Raw genomic sequence first — 9,907 nt, 5'->3', positions numbered from 1 at the left:
TACTACTCTTCAAGTCCCCAGCTACGATGAAAAAACTTACTGTTTGGGCCTTGACACTATTTCTTCTTCCTTCTTGATGGCAGAAAAGGAAGTTTTGAGGTGGGAAAATGATATTTTAAATTAGAAAAAAAAAATAGGAAGCAAACACTTGAAAAGCTACATGTAAAAGGATTTCTCCCCCAATTAAAAAATTATCTGAATTCAGATATTGCCTTCACCTGACGATCATAATTGGTTTCCCACGGCTGTAAGACGGGATAATGTCCCAAATACCCAGCTGCCACACTTTGGGTTTTTGCTGGAACTTGCATGAATATCTATGCATTGGTGGAAAAACATTCTGCCTGTAAATGAAATAAGGAATGGGTGGAGGCAGAAAAACATATTTCCCTCAATTTCAACACATATTTTAAGACACAAGAAACATTTGAGAAGGAAAACAGGAGGTGCTGCACAAAAACTTTGCAGAATCAGCTGTTTGAGACACTCTTCTAAGACACAGAGTTTTGGATTCACATCTTTGTTCTAATTAGAAGATGTACAGACAACTCTACAGGAAATGTGGCAGTGTCCTTCTCAAATACATCATTTCTTCCATCAGTTCCAGTCTCCACATCTGTGAAATACACTGGATTATGGTGGGGGATAGCTCTGTTTTGGGGTACGAATATTTTCATTCCAAATATCTGCAAACTGGCTTAAAAACATGCCTTTTGCAGTCTGCCTTTTTAATAGTGATATTATAAAGCTTTGTTGCCAACAATTAATTCTATGACACTAATTCTATTGGTTTGAAAAGGTACTTAAACAAAGTATTTGTAATTGTTCAGTGACACGGTATTCAAAGAATTCTTTGGGAGGTGCTGGTGACCTCTGCCTCAGGGAAAGGGATGTCAGTGCTGAAGTAAGACAAATAAAATGGACATGTAGGTCTATTGTCCTGCCCAACTATTTAGGCAACAGTTGCCAAAAGCAAGTTAAGGGGGGAAAAAAAAAGTCAGTTTTACCTAAAATAAATTAAAATATTATTTATTTGACATTAAGGTTATGCTGGTTGTTAAAATTATTCTCCCAGAAGATAATGGATATGGAATGGATTCACTCAGTCAATATCAGATTTACCTTAGATTTACCCTCCTTCAAATCTTTTGGAGTACGTTCTGTACAGAGCTAAACAATGCCAAAATCATCCTAATAGTTTGTCAGAATACCAGAATATCAAAGAATTGCTGTGTACAACAGGTTTATCTGAAGCAGTTTAAAAATGGAAAAGTGTTGCCACCAAGAGAATTAAGGCTACAGCCTGTTCCCATCTCTCAGATGAATCTCCTAAACCAGTTTTTCTTCAGGCAAGAGTGGCAGTTCTCCTTCAAATTCCCAGTGTCTAAAGCTGTGCACAGTCTTCCCATTAACTTTCACCTGACACTTCATTGTGTTCCCACAACCACCCAAAAAAAAAAAACAACAACTGTATATGACCCTACTTACCTACTTACTACCTCTTTTACTTCAGGATGTATGAACTCAATTACTCCATCCTTGACTGAAGGACCAATTTCTACCTTTTTTTTTTCAGTTACAAAACTTGCAGCTTCTAAATCCAGCTGGGTGGAAAATGGCTGTTTTGCTTTCCCACGTGCACATCAGCAAATTTGTGCGTGCACAAAGGCCGACTTCTCAGTCCAGGATGCAATTTTCAATTACCTTCTCATGAGTCCCAGCTATGTCCTTGGTTGTCTGCCTGCATAGAACCCCTGAACTGTCGTGATAAGAATCACTTCTCTCTCAGAAAATGACAGTCTCTCGTTATCACCGTATTTTTAAACTTCATTTTAACACCTCTTCTCCTCTTTGCTTTAATTGTGGATATCTTTCCTATTCTGGCCACATAGCTGAAAGATTCAATTTTTCTGCTGAGTAGAGTTTTTCTGCCACGTATCTGCAATTCCCATCACATTACCAATTTGTCTGATTCTTCTCATGCACACTGACCACTTAAATATGTTACCCTAAGTTTTAATTTTGTGCATCTTAAAACGTTAAAATTTTCACGGTGATTTTTCTGCCACAAACGAAAAATAAAAAATACTCTTTCCAGTTTATCTTCCCTCTCAGTTTTTAAAGCTACAATTGACAGATGACTGACATAAGCTCCCCAGCAGTATTAAGACAAAGTTTCCCAAGTGGCTTCAACAGTGTCAGTAGTGATGGGAGAGAAAATGGGAGATCATCATTACTCTCTAAGTTACCATACATTTGGACAGAATTAGCATCAATAGTGCTTTCCTTAACCTGTCAGAAATAAGACCAAAGTGTCTTTCACGTGTGATATCAGTTGTATCACAAAGCTCATGGAGGAGCAAGAAATTCTTATTACCAGACTCATATCCACAATGGGGGGGTTGATATAAAAACAAAATTTTAAAAAACCTCCCCCAAACTCTCTGTAGTGAACCACTTGGACCTTGAGGCTAAATTTGGCCTTAAACAAGATGTTTTCAAACTAAAGGAGAAGAGGAGAGGGGGTAGAGGGGGTTGTTCTCATGCTGTTCCTTTTCCCACCCTGCGAGCCACCACTGAGAAGCTGCAAAACTCAGAAAGTTTTCTCAGAAACTTCATGCAGAAACTCTGTCCAGGCACACCCTGACACACAGACACATACACTCACCTCTCCACTTGATGGCAACGAACTTCCAATCCCTTACATTTTTTTTCCAGCAGTTTTTCTCATGGAATTTGTTGTTATATTGGTTATTTTAGCCCCATTTCATTTTAATCCACCCCCAAAACCTCCATCAGTAACAAACCTGGTTGCCCTGCACCAGAGAGGGGTAGCAACCCTTTTCCCTTGGAACCTTTGTATGTATTAACAGATGTTAGCACAGAAATGGACACAGGTCAAGAGATTATTCAGGTTTCAGAATGATGTCTGGTCTAAGTTCCATACAAGATGTGTAAAAAACATGGCACCTTTTGGTTGTGAGATGTGATATTTTGTTATCATTCATCAGACGAGAAGAAAAAAGAAAGGAATTAGATGTCAATTTTTTAAATGGTAGGAAGTTAACACTGTGATGTCCTCACAGCTTATAGGAGATCCTATGATTTTGAGGGGTGGGGAAACAGAGACACGTGAGATTTCTTTTGAAACTGCAGGTAAGAAAAAGCAATTTGGATTCATCCCAAAAAGATGCCATTAGGAACTCCAGGGACAGCCTTACCTGAGTTAGGTGAAAGCTCAGTACAATGTCAGCCTACATGGAGTGACACTGTGATAAAGCACATTGTGCTCTTATATTGAAATGGCTCACAAAGTCATTTAGAAGAAGTGCTTTTAAAACATGACCTGTAATGAGCTGTTGAATGCTAATGACAGAGCACGTTGCAAAGGACAAGAATTTCAATGTTAGTGCAATGAATGAGAAAGGATTGTATATTAATTTGAACATCAAAAATAACCAGTGCCACAAATGTAGGCCTTTTGCCAAGCACCAGCTTGACAAAAAGGATTAGTTAACTTCGAGGGTTCCTTTATTAAATTATGCAAGTAACTGTGGTTAAAGCCACGGCCACACAACATGGCATATTTCCCAGTTGCTCCACAGGCCATGGAATGTAGTAATTCCATACTGAAAAACATAGTTAAAGAGGCTATAACATAAAAGAAATGAAAATTATTTTAAAGAGGATGAGAGTGAACACAATATCTTGATTTGAACGAACTAATTCTTCCATACAGGATCAAATTCCCATCCCAGGTCACGTCTCAGTCCTGCAAAAATGGCTAGTCAGGTCAAGGCTGGGGTTTTTTGCCTGGTTCCCCAGCCACATTCTGACCCCTCAGTTCTCCCAGCTCCATCTGTTGTTGTCTGCTGGGTGTCCTTTCACAGAAACCCTCTTAGTGTTTTGGGTCAGGAGTACAACAGCCTTGAGTGTTCACAGGAATCCCAATTTAATAATCTATTTTCCTAAAAAAAATATACAAACACAGACACAAAAGAGCACACACTGAAACAACAATCTCTTCTCAAGGGCTGCCTTTTTCACATTTTCATCATCTCAAGTGTTCTCAGTTGAGGAGAAAGGGCAGACAATGCAGCTTTCTAATGTATAACTAAAAAAAAATATTATTCAGTGTTGTCACAAACCCCACCTTTGCTATATTTAACAGCAAAATCCTCCCCAGGATCTCAAACCACAAGTGTAAATTATGCCTGCAAAGATGGGATCACCAGGATGGTTCTTCTGGTGCTGATTGTTCTCCATCAGAGGCTTTTTCTCTTTCTTCATTCCTCTTCTTACAAAGCTGATATCCTCCTTTGAGCTGGATAATATAACTAGTCATATTTTGTAAAGAATAGCAATATTTTTTACTTTTTAAAGCCAGTCTCTAAACAAAGTAGCTGCCTAGATTTCTGATGAGGCAGATGCTGCAGCAGCTATACAATTCTGTGGTAAGATGCCAAAAAAATGACCAGGAGATATAAAAAAACCCTTCATCACAGAGAAATTAAAGCACTTGCACCGTATGAAGCATCCAGAAACAAACAATAACAAGTGGTCACTGCAACAAAATTTCTACTTTACACTCAATGCTCCACATAGAAAAGGAAATATCTTGTATTTCTGTTAAATATCATTGAGAGGATCCCTGCATGACTGTGCTTATCCAACTGATGTCAAGAAGTCTCTCACATATCTCTGCCTTTCCATGTTCTTCAAGTAAGAGAAGAGTTTAAAGCAAGTTTTATCTTTTCCAATGGGATAGCACCTATTGCAAAAAAGCTCCTACTTCTTTAGTCTTTCACAGAACAAAAACTTACCCAAAATTAATATTTAATATGTGAAATAAAGAAAGTTTAAGTAAAATGTGTACAGAACAAAAGCAATCCTGGTTTTTCTATAAAATACTGAAAATGCACTGAAATGCTGAAGTACAGGTCAGGAATTGAATACAGATTATACATTCCTAGCATTCCTGAAAACATGCACAGACATATATATACATATCTTTAATGACAACAGGAAATGCAACACGTGGAATTCTGCTGTTTGTTTCAATTTTTGACAACTGTTGTGAATTAGGACCCAATAACTTGTTCCCAGAAAACATGGAAAAATGGGTTACTGCTCTGACATGAAAACTAGACCAGAAATACTTCTCTAAGCATGCCAGCTGATATTTTTGTGATAAGTATCCTGTAAACTAATTTCTATATAATTTGAAAACTTTCATCTCTACACCAGCATACACTCTTCCCTGATTCAGCTGAGATTTTATTTTTAAAAATGGTTTCCGTTTAATTTTAAATGTGTCTTGGGGACACTGGTGCAGGGAATAATAATTATCTTGGGCTTGAGAATTTAGTAGTATGAAGATCAGGGCTTTTATTCTGTGTTCTTCACTTCAACAAGACACATAACCTGTGTCAGAGAACATCTAAAGTAGCCAATTTGCAACAACAGAAAATTTATATTAATGTTGTTTCTACTGCCTAAACGTCTAGTTACATTACAAAGGGTTCATTATCTTTAATAGGCTCAAAGTAAATAAATTATTTAGATAGTGAATCTATCCTAATGACTGAGTAAAATTAAGATATCTGGGGGAAAGATTTGGATTATTAATTAATTTGTACGTGTTAAAGGCAAAAGAGAATTCTGTGCATCTCACACAAATGTCAATAGATGTAAAAAATTAACAGATGTCTGATCAGGTGGTTTTTGTTTGCTTAGGTTGTGTTTTGGAGACGTTTAGTTAATAAATGCCATTGGTGCTAATGCTTATTCAATCCAGCTATGCAAAGTTTTTTTAAATCTCTGTAATCCAGTAATATTTTCAACCTATGCCTTGAAACATGATCACAAAAATACGGATACATTAGAACTGCTAAAACAAAATAGCAAAAAATAGTAATAAAGGAATGAAACTGGTCCAGTACATCACAACAAATGGCCAGAAACACACATCACTGACACTAGAAAAATCCAGATCCAAATTTTTCATTGCAAATATTTCTAACACTGATCAGTCATATAACATTATAAAAGCCATTCTAGAGCAAGTTCTGCTCTGCACAAACTAGGACTGATATTTCCTGCTGAGTCTAGAAACTAACAATAACTTTCAGAGGTCATTCTTTGCTTAGATCTCCTATGTCAGAAAGAAAAAGAAAAAAAGACAAAAAAAAATGAAAAGTAATTCAGAGGTTTTCTCTTTTTGTGTGTGTGTCTACAACAATTAGTCCAGCAGAAATGTAGTTATGAGCAACTTCCAGAAAGGCAGGGAAAGGGGTGACATGAATATAACTGGCTACATGGTTTTACAAATTGTACTGTAAGGACAAATAAGGCTTTCCCAGAGAAAAATGTAAATTGGATCCTTTCTAAATTCCCACGGGGGTTGAGGAAAAAAGTCATCTGTGTTAAACAAGTATCCAACTCCTACAGTAGGGTCAAGCAACAATGTCCAGCAAAAATGCTTTTGGAGAATTTGTGATAAGCTGGAAGTCATCCCACAATTAAGGAGGGAAGAAAATTTAAGAAGTAGAAAAAATTAGATGTGAATACTGACTGTTTCCAAGCAATATATTCTGTCAGCATAGACATCAGACAGCCTTTACTGCCACAGGTTTCATGTGTTAACAAACATCTGAATGTATGTATCAACTTATAAATTAGTATAGGGAATAAAGCAGTTAGTAGGCAATGACAACTTAGAGAACCAGGTGATAGTGCAGGCTGGATTCACAATTAAAATATAACATTTAAATGTGAAGTGCCATAGCTTGCAGCACTGGGGATTTTAGACAGAACATTCATTTACAAAAGGGTTGAGACTTCAGGATAATTGGAGATAGAAACAAAGATAATTGACTAAGGTATTACAGAAATGGCAGAAAAATCACTATGAAGTGGAAACCACAGATATAAAAAAAAATTATCCTAAAATAGGAAATCAAACCCAAATATTCTTAAATATCTTTTGCTTTAAAACATATTTTGCTAGGAGTTTTAGGAATACTAAATCAGAAAGAAAAAGGATTTATACTCAACAGCCAAAAATCTCACCAAACCCACATATATCTCTAGGCCTTATGTTCTTTAACATTATGGGATGTGTTTTTTTTCACTTAGGCAAGATACACTGGGGAAACTTCTTTCATGAATTGACTCAAAATAAGTGTAAGAATATAACACAAATATTCTTTTTTAAATTGTCTCCAAGAAAAATGATTCTCCAACCAAAACAGCCAAAAACCCCCACATTGGTAATGTTGTTAATAGTTCCCATACAACTTTTTCCAGGGTTGTGGCCCTAGGTTGAATTTCCTTTTGAAATAGATAAAAAACCAATTTCAAGGTCATAGACATCAGTCAGAGGATTACAACAATCAAATAAATCATTCATGAAATTGTCACAAATTTTCATCTAAGGCATCACTGTTGTTTATATGTTTTATGTTTATATCATAATAGTCCTCCCAGAAAATGAGATCTCCTCACATGTTTTCTCTTTCACTGGAAACTACAGGTTCAATTAAACATTTTGAACAGCAAAAGGCATTAACCAGAACAGTGAATTCTTGCTGAAACCACATTTCCAAGGCTTTGTGTCAGAAGATTCTTGTGTTATTTTTACCCTTTCCCCACTAAGGCGGTCACTTCTGGTACCTAAAAGAATTTGCTGTCTTTAAAATCTTATAGATTTAGGGACTTAAATGGTTTCTGAAGCAGCCCAGGAAGGCTCTAAAAAGTTTGGAGCTGAGCAGGAAGAATCAAACCTGGGGTAGGTAACATGAGACTTAACAGGTAAAAGAATTTGGGAGAACTTGAATGAATTGTTATCATTCAAGTTGCTTGAAAAAAATGATATCTGTATAAAGCAACATGCCAAAATCCAAACTAACATTTTGGCTGAAGTGTAGCACATTCAAGCTGGGGATACAGCCACTCATAGTGCTGCAAACAAATCTGTGACAAATTCAGAAGCAAAAATTCGGAAAAACATAAACCACTCAACTCCAGTGGTGATGGTCATTAACTCCTAAGGATGGTTGTTTCAAGAATATACCTCTAGGAGATTAAATATCAGATCCACAGAGAATCTTGCAGCAATTATTGCTTCCTCACGTTCAGAAATACACACCTAAAAAATCTTCCCCAAACTCATTTGACTTCATGTGATAGATTCCATGGAATCCAGATGACCTGCTCAGTTAGATTATTAGAAGGTCTTCTGTTTTGTCAGTGAAGAGATAATCCTCTGGTGAAGATTAAGTTCTCTGAGACTGACAAAACACACCCTTCCTATCAACATTTCTGAAGGTAGCACATATACTTCGAGCTGCAAACAAACACTCATCTGTGTTTGCTTTATGTTAATGCACATAAATACGTGTTTGTTTTAACATCAGTGACAACAGGTGATTTTGTCATCAAGGCCCAGGATGAAGTGGCTTTTCTACACAAATTCTAACATTAGGAACTCAATTTCTGATTTAAATCACACCACCTTCTACCTGGTGACAATTATTTGAACCCAATGCTTCTAAAAGTATATTCCCAAGTCAAAGACTGCTGTAAAGTCCTGGGAATGAAAAAAATGAGGCCTTGGCCTCACTTGTTGTATTTAGTTTTGTGCAACACTTCAATTGTCCTGCAGTGGGGTAGGAGGACCCTGTACCCTCCCAGCATTGATCTTAATGCCAATCAGGACATTAAAAGAATGGCACTTGTGACTGGGCAGCACTGAGCTAGTCAGTGATGCAACCACGTAATAAATCCAGCTTAATTTAATGGTTACATTTTGCTTACAACTAGTACTTGGGACTGACAGAAACTCAATTGCAAGAGACTCTCTTTTCCACAACATATTTTTTAACGCGCAGGACAAAAAGGTTGAGATTCAGAACAGAAACAGCAGCAGCAGCAGCCAGAGCCCACTTGTGAATCAGCTTGACATTTGCTCTAGACAGCTCTGAAATAGAGAATTACTGTTTCACTTCAGGCCACCCAATTAGACACACAGTAAGTGTTTACAGAGAGAGCCCCTGGTGGCTTCATGTCATGTCCACATTGGATAAATGACAGGTATTTCTGCGTCAGCTTTGCCCATGAAATATTTCTGGAGTCTTCAGAGGGATAGAGACCGGGGAAAAGAATTAAAATGCCCCTTCCCGGTCATTTTTTCCTGTCTTGTTTTCAAGCACTTTTGAGAGTTCGACATTTCAGTATCAAATGAGCCAACCACGCTTTTATTAGTCAGCAAAGCCTCTGTCCCCAAAGATAGTCTAGTAAGTTTGGCATTATGAAGAGTTAGCTATTGCTGCATCTTCTGGAACTGTAAATATCACTGTTACTCTTGCCAGCCTTTTCTAAATTGAATATGGCAGCTTTGATTTTTTTATATGAAATGTAACACAGCATCAGGTTGAACAGCTGGATAAGCTGGAGCCTTGACTGCTTACAAGGTTTTGTGAAACATTAAATCAGAAACGAGCTACACTCTTTCCAGTTCAGTCAAAAAAATCTCCAACCTTGAATAGATACCATTTTTTAAAATAAATATGTACTTGTGCATGTGGGATTGTGTGTGTATGTGTACACACATTTGTAAAATATACAGGAGAGGGGATTTTACATGTATCCACATATACAGGTGTGTGTATGTGTATACTATCTCTCACATTTCTGTGCACAGAAATCACTGAATGCAGATGCTTGGGGTTGGTGAGGGTTTTTCAAACTTCAGTGAGGACTCAAGATGCCTGTGGCCTTCCTGACTCAAGACCCTTTTACAAATTCCTGCAAAACCTTCTTAGGCCTTATTCTGTGTGAAATCAGACACAAAGAGGAACAGGAGAGGAGAGGAGAGGAGAGGAGAGGAGAGGAGAGGAGAGGAGAG

At 37.3% G+C, this 9,907-nt stretch overlaps 1 long non-coding RNA gene across 1 annotated transcript in view; it reads right to left on the bottom strand.

Moving 5' to 3' along the window:
- Positions 1-3,697: 3,697 nt before the first annotated feature.
- Positions 3,698-9,907, bottom strand: part of LOC113961035 — an 11,019-nt gene continuing 4,809 nt past the window's right edge. The window contains exon 3 of the long non-coding RNA XR_003532173.1: positions 3,698-3,799. This is a non-coding gene — a long non-coding RNA (uncharacterized LOC113961035). The remainder of the gene's footprint in view (positions 3,800-9,907) is intronic.

This window comes from Neopelma chrysocephalum, unplaced genomic scaffold (genome assembly GCF_003984885.1).
Source record: "Neopelma chrysocephalum unplaced genomic scaffold, ASM398488v2 Primary Assembly neopelma1_97017, whole genome shotgun sequence".
NCBI lineage: Eukaryota > Metazoa > Chordata > Aves > Passeriformes > Pipridae > Neopelma > Neopelma chrysocephalum.
Note: the sequence above shows the minus strand (reverse complement) of the source record. Positions and strands in the feature narration are given on the sequence as shown.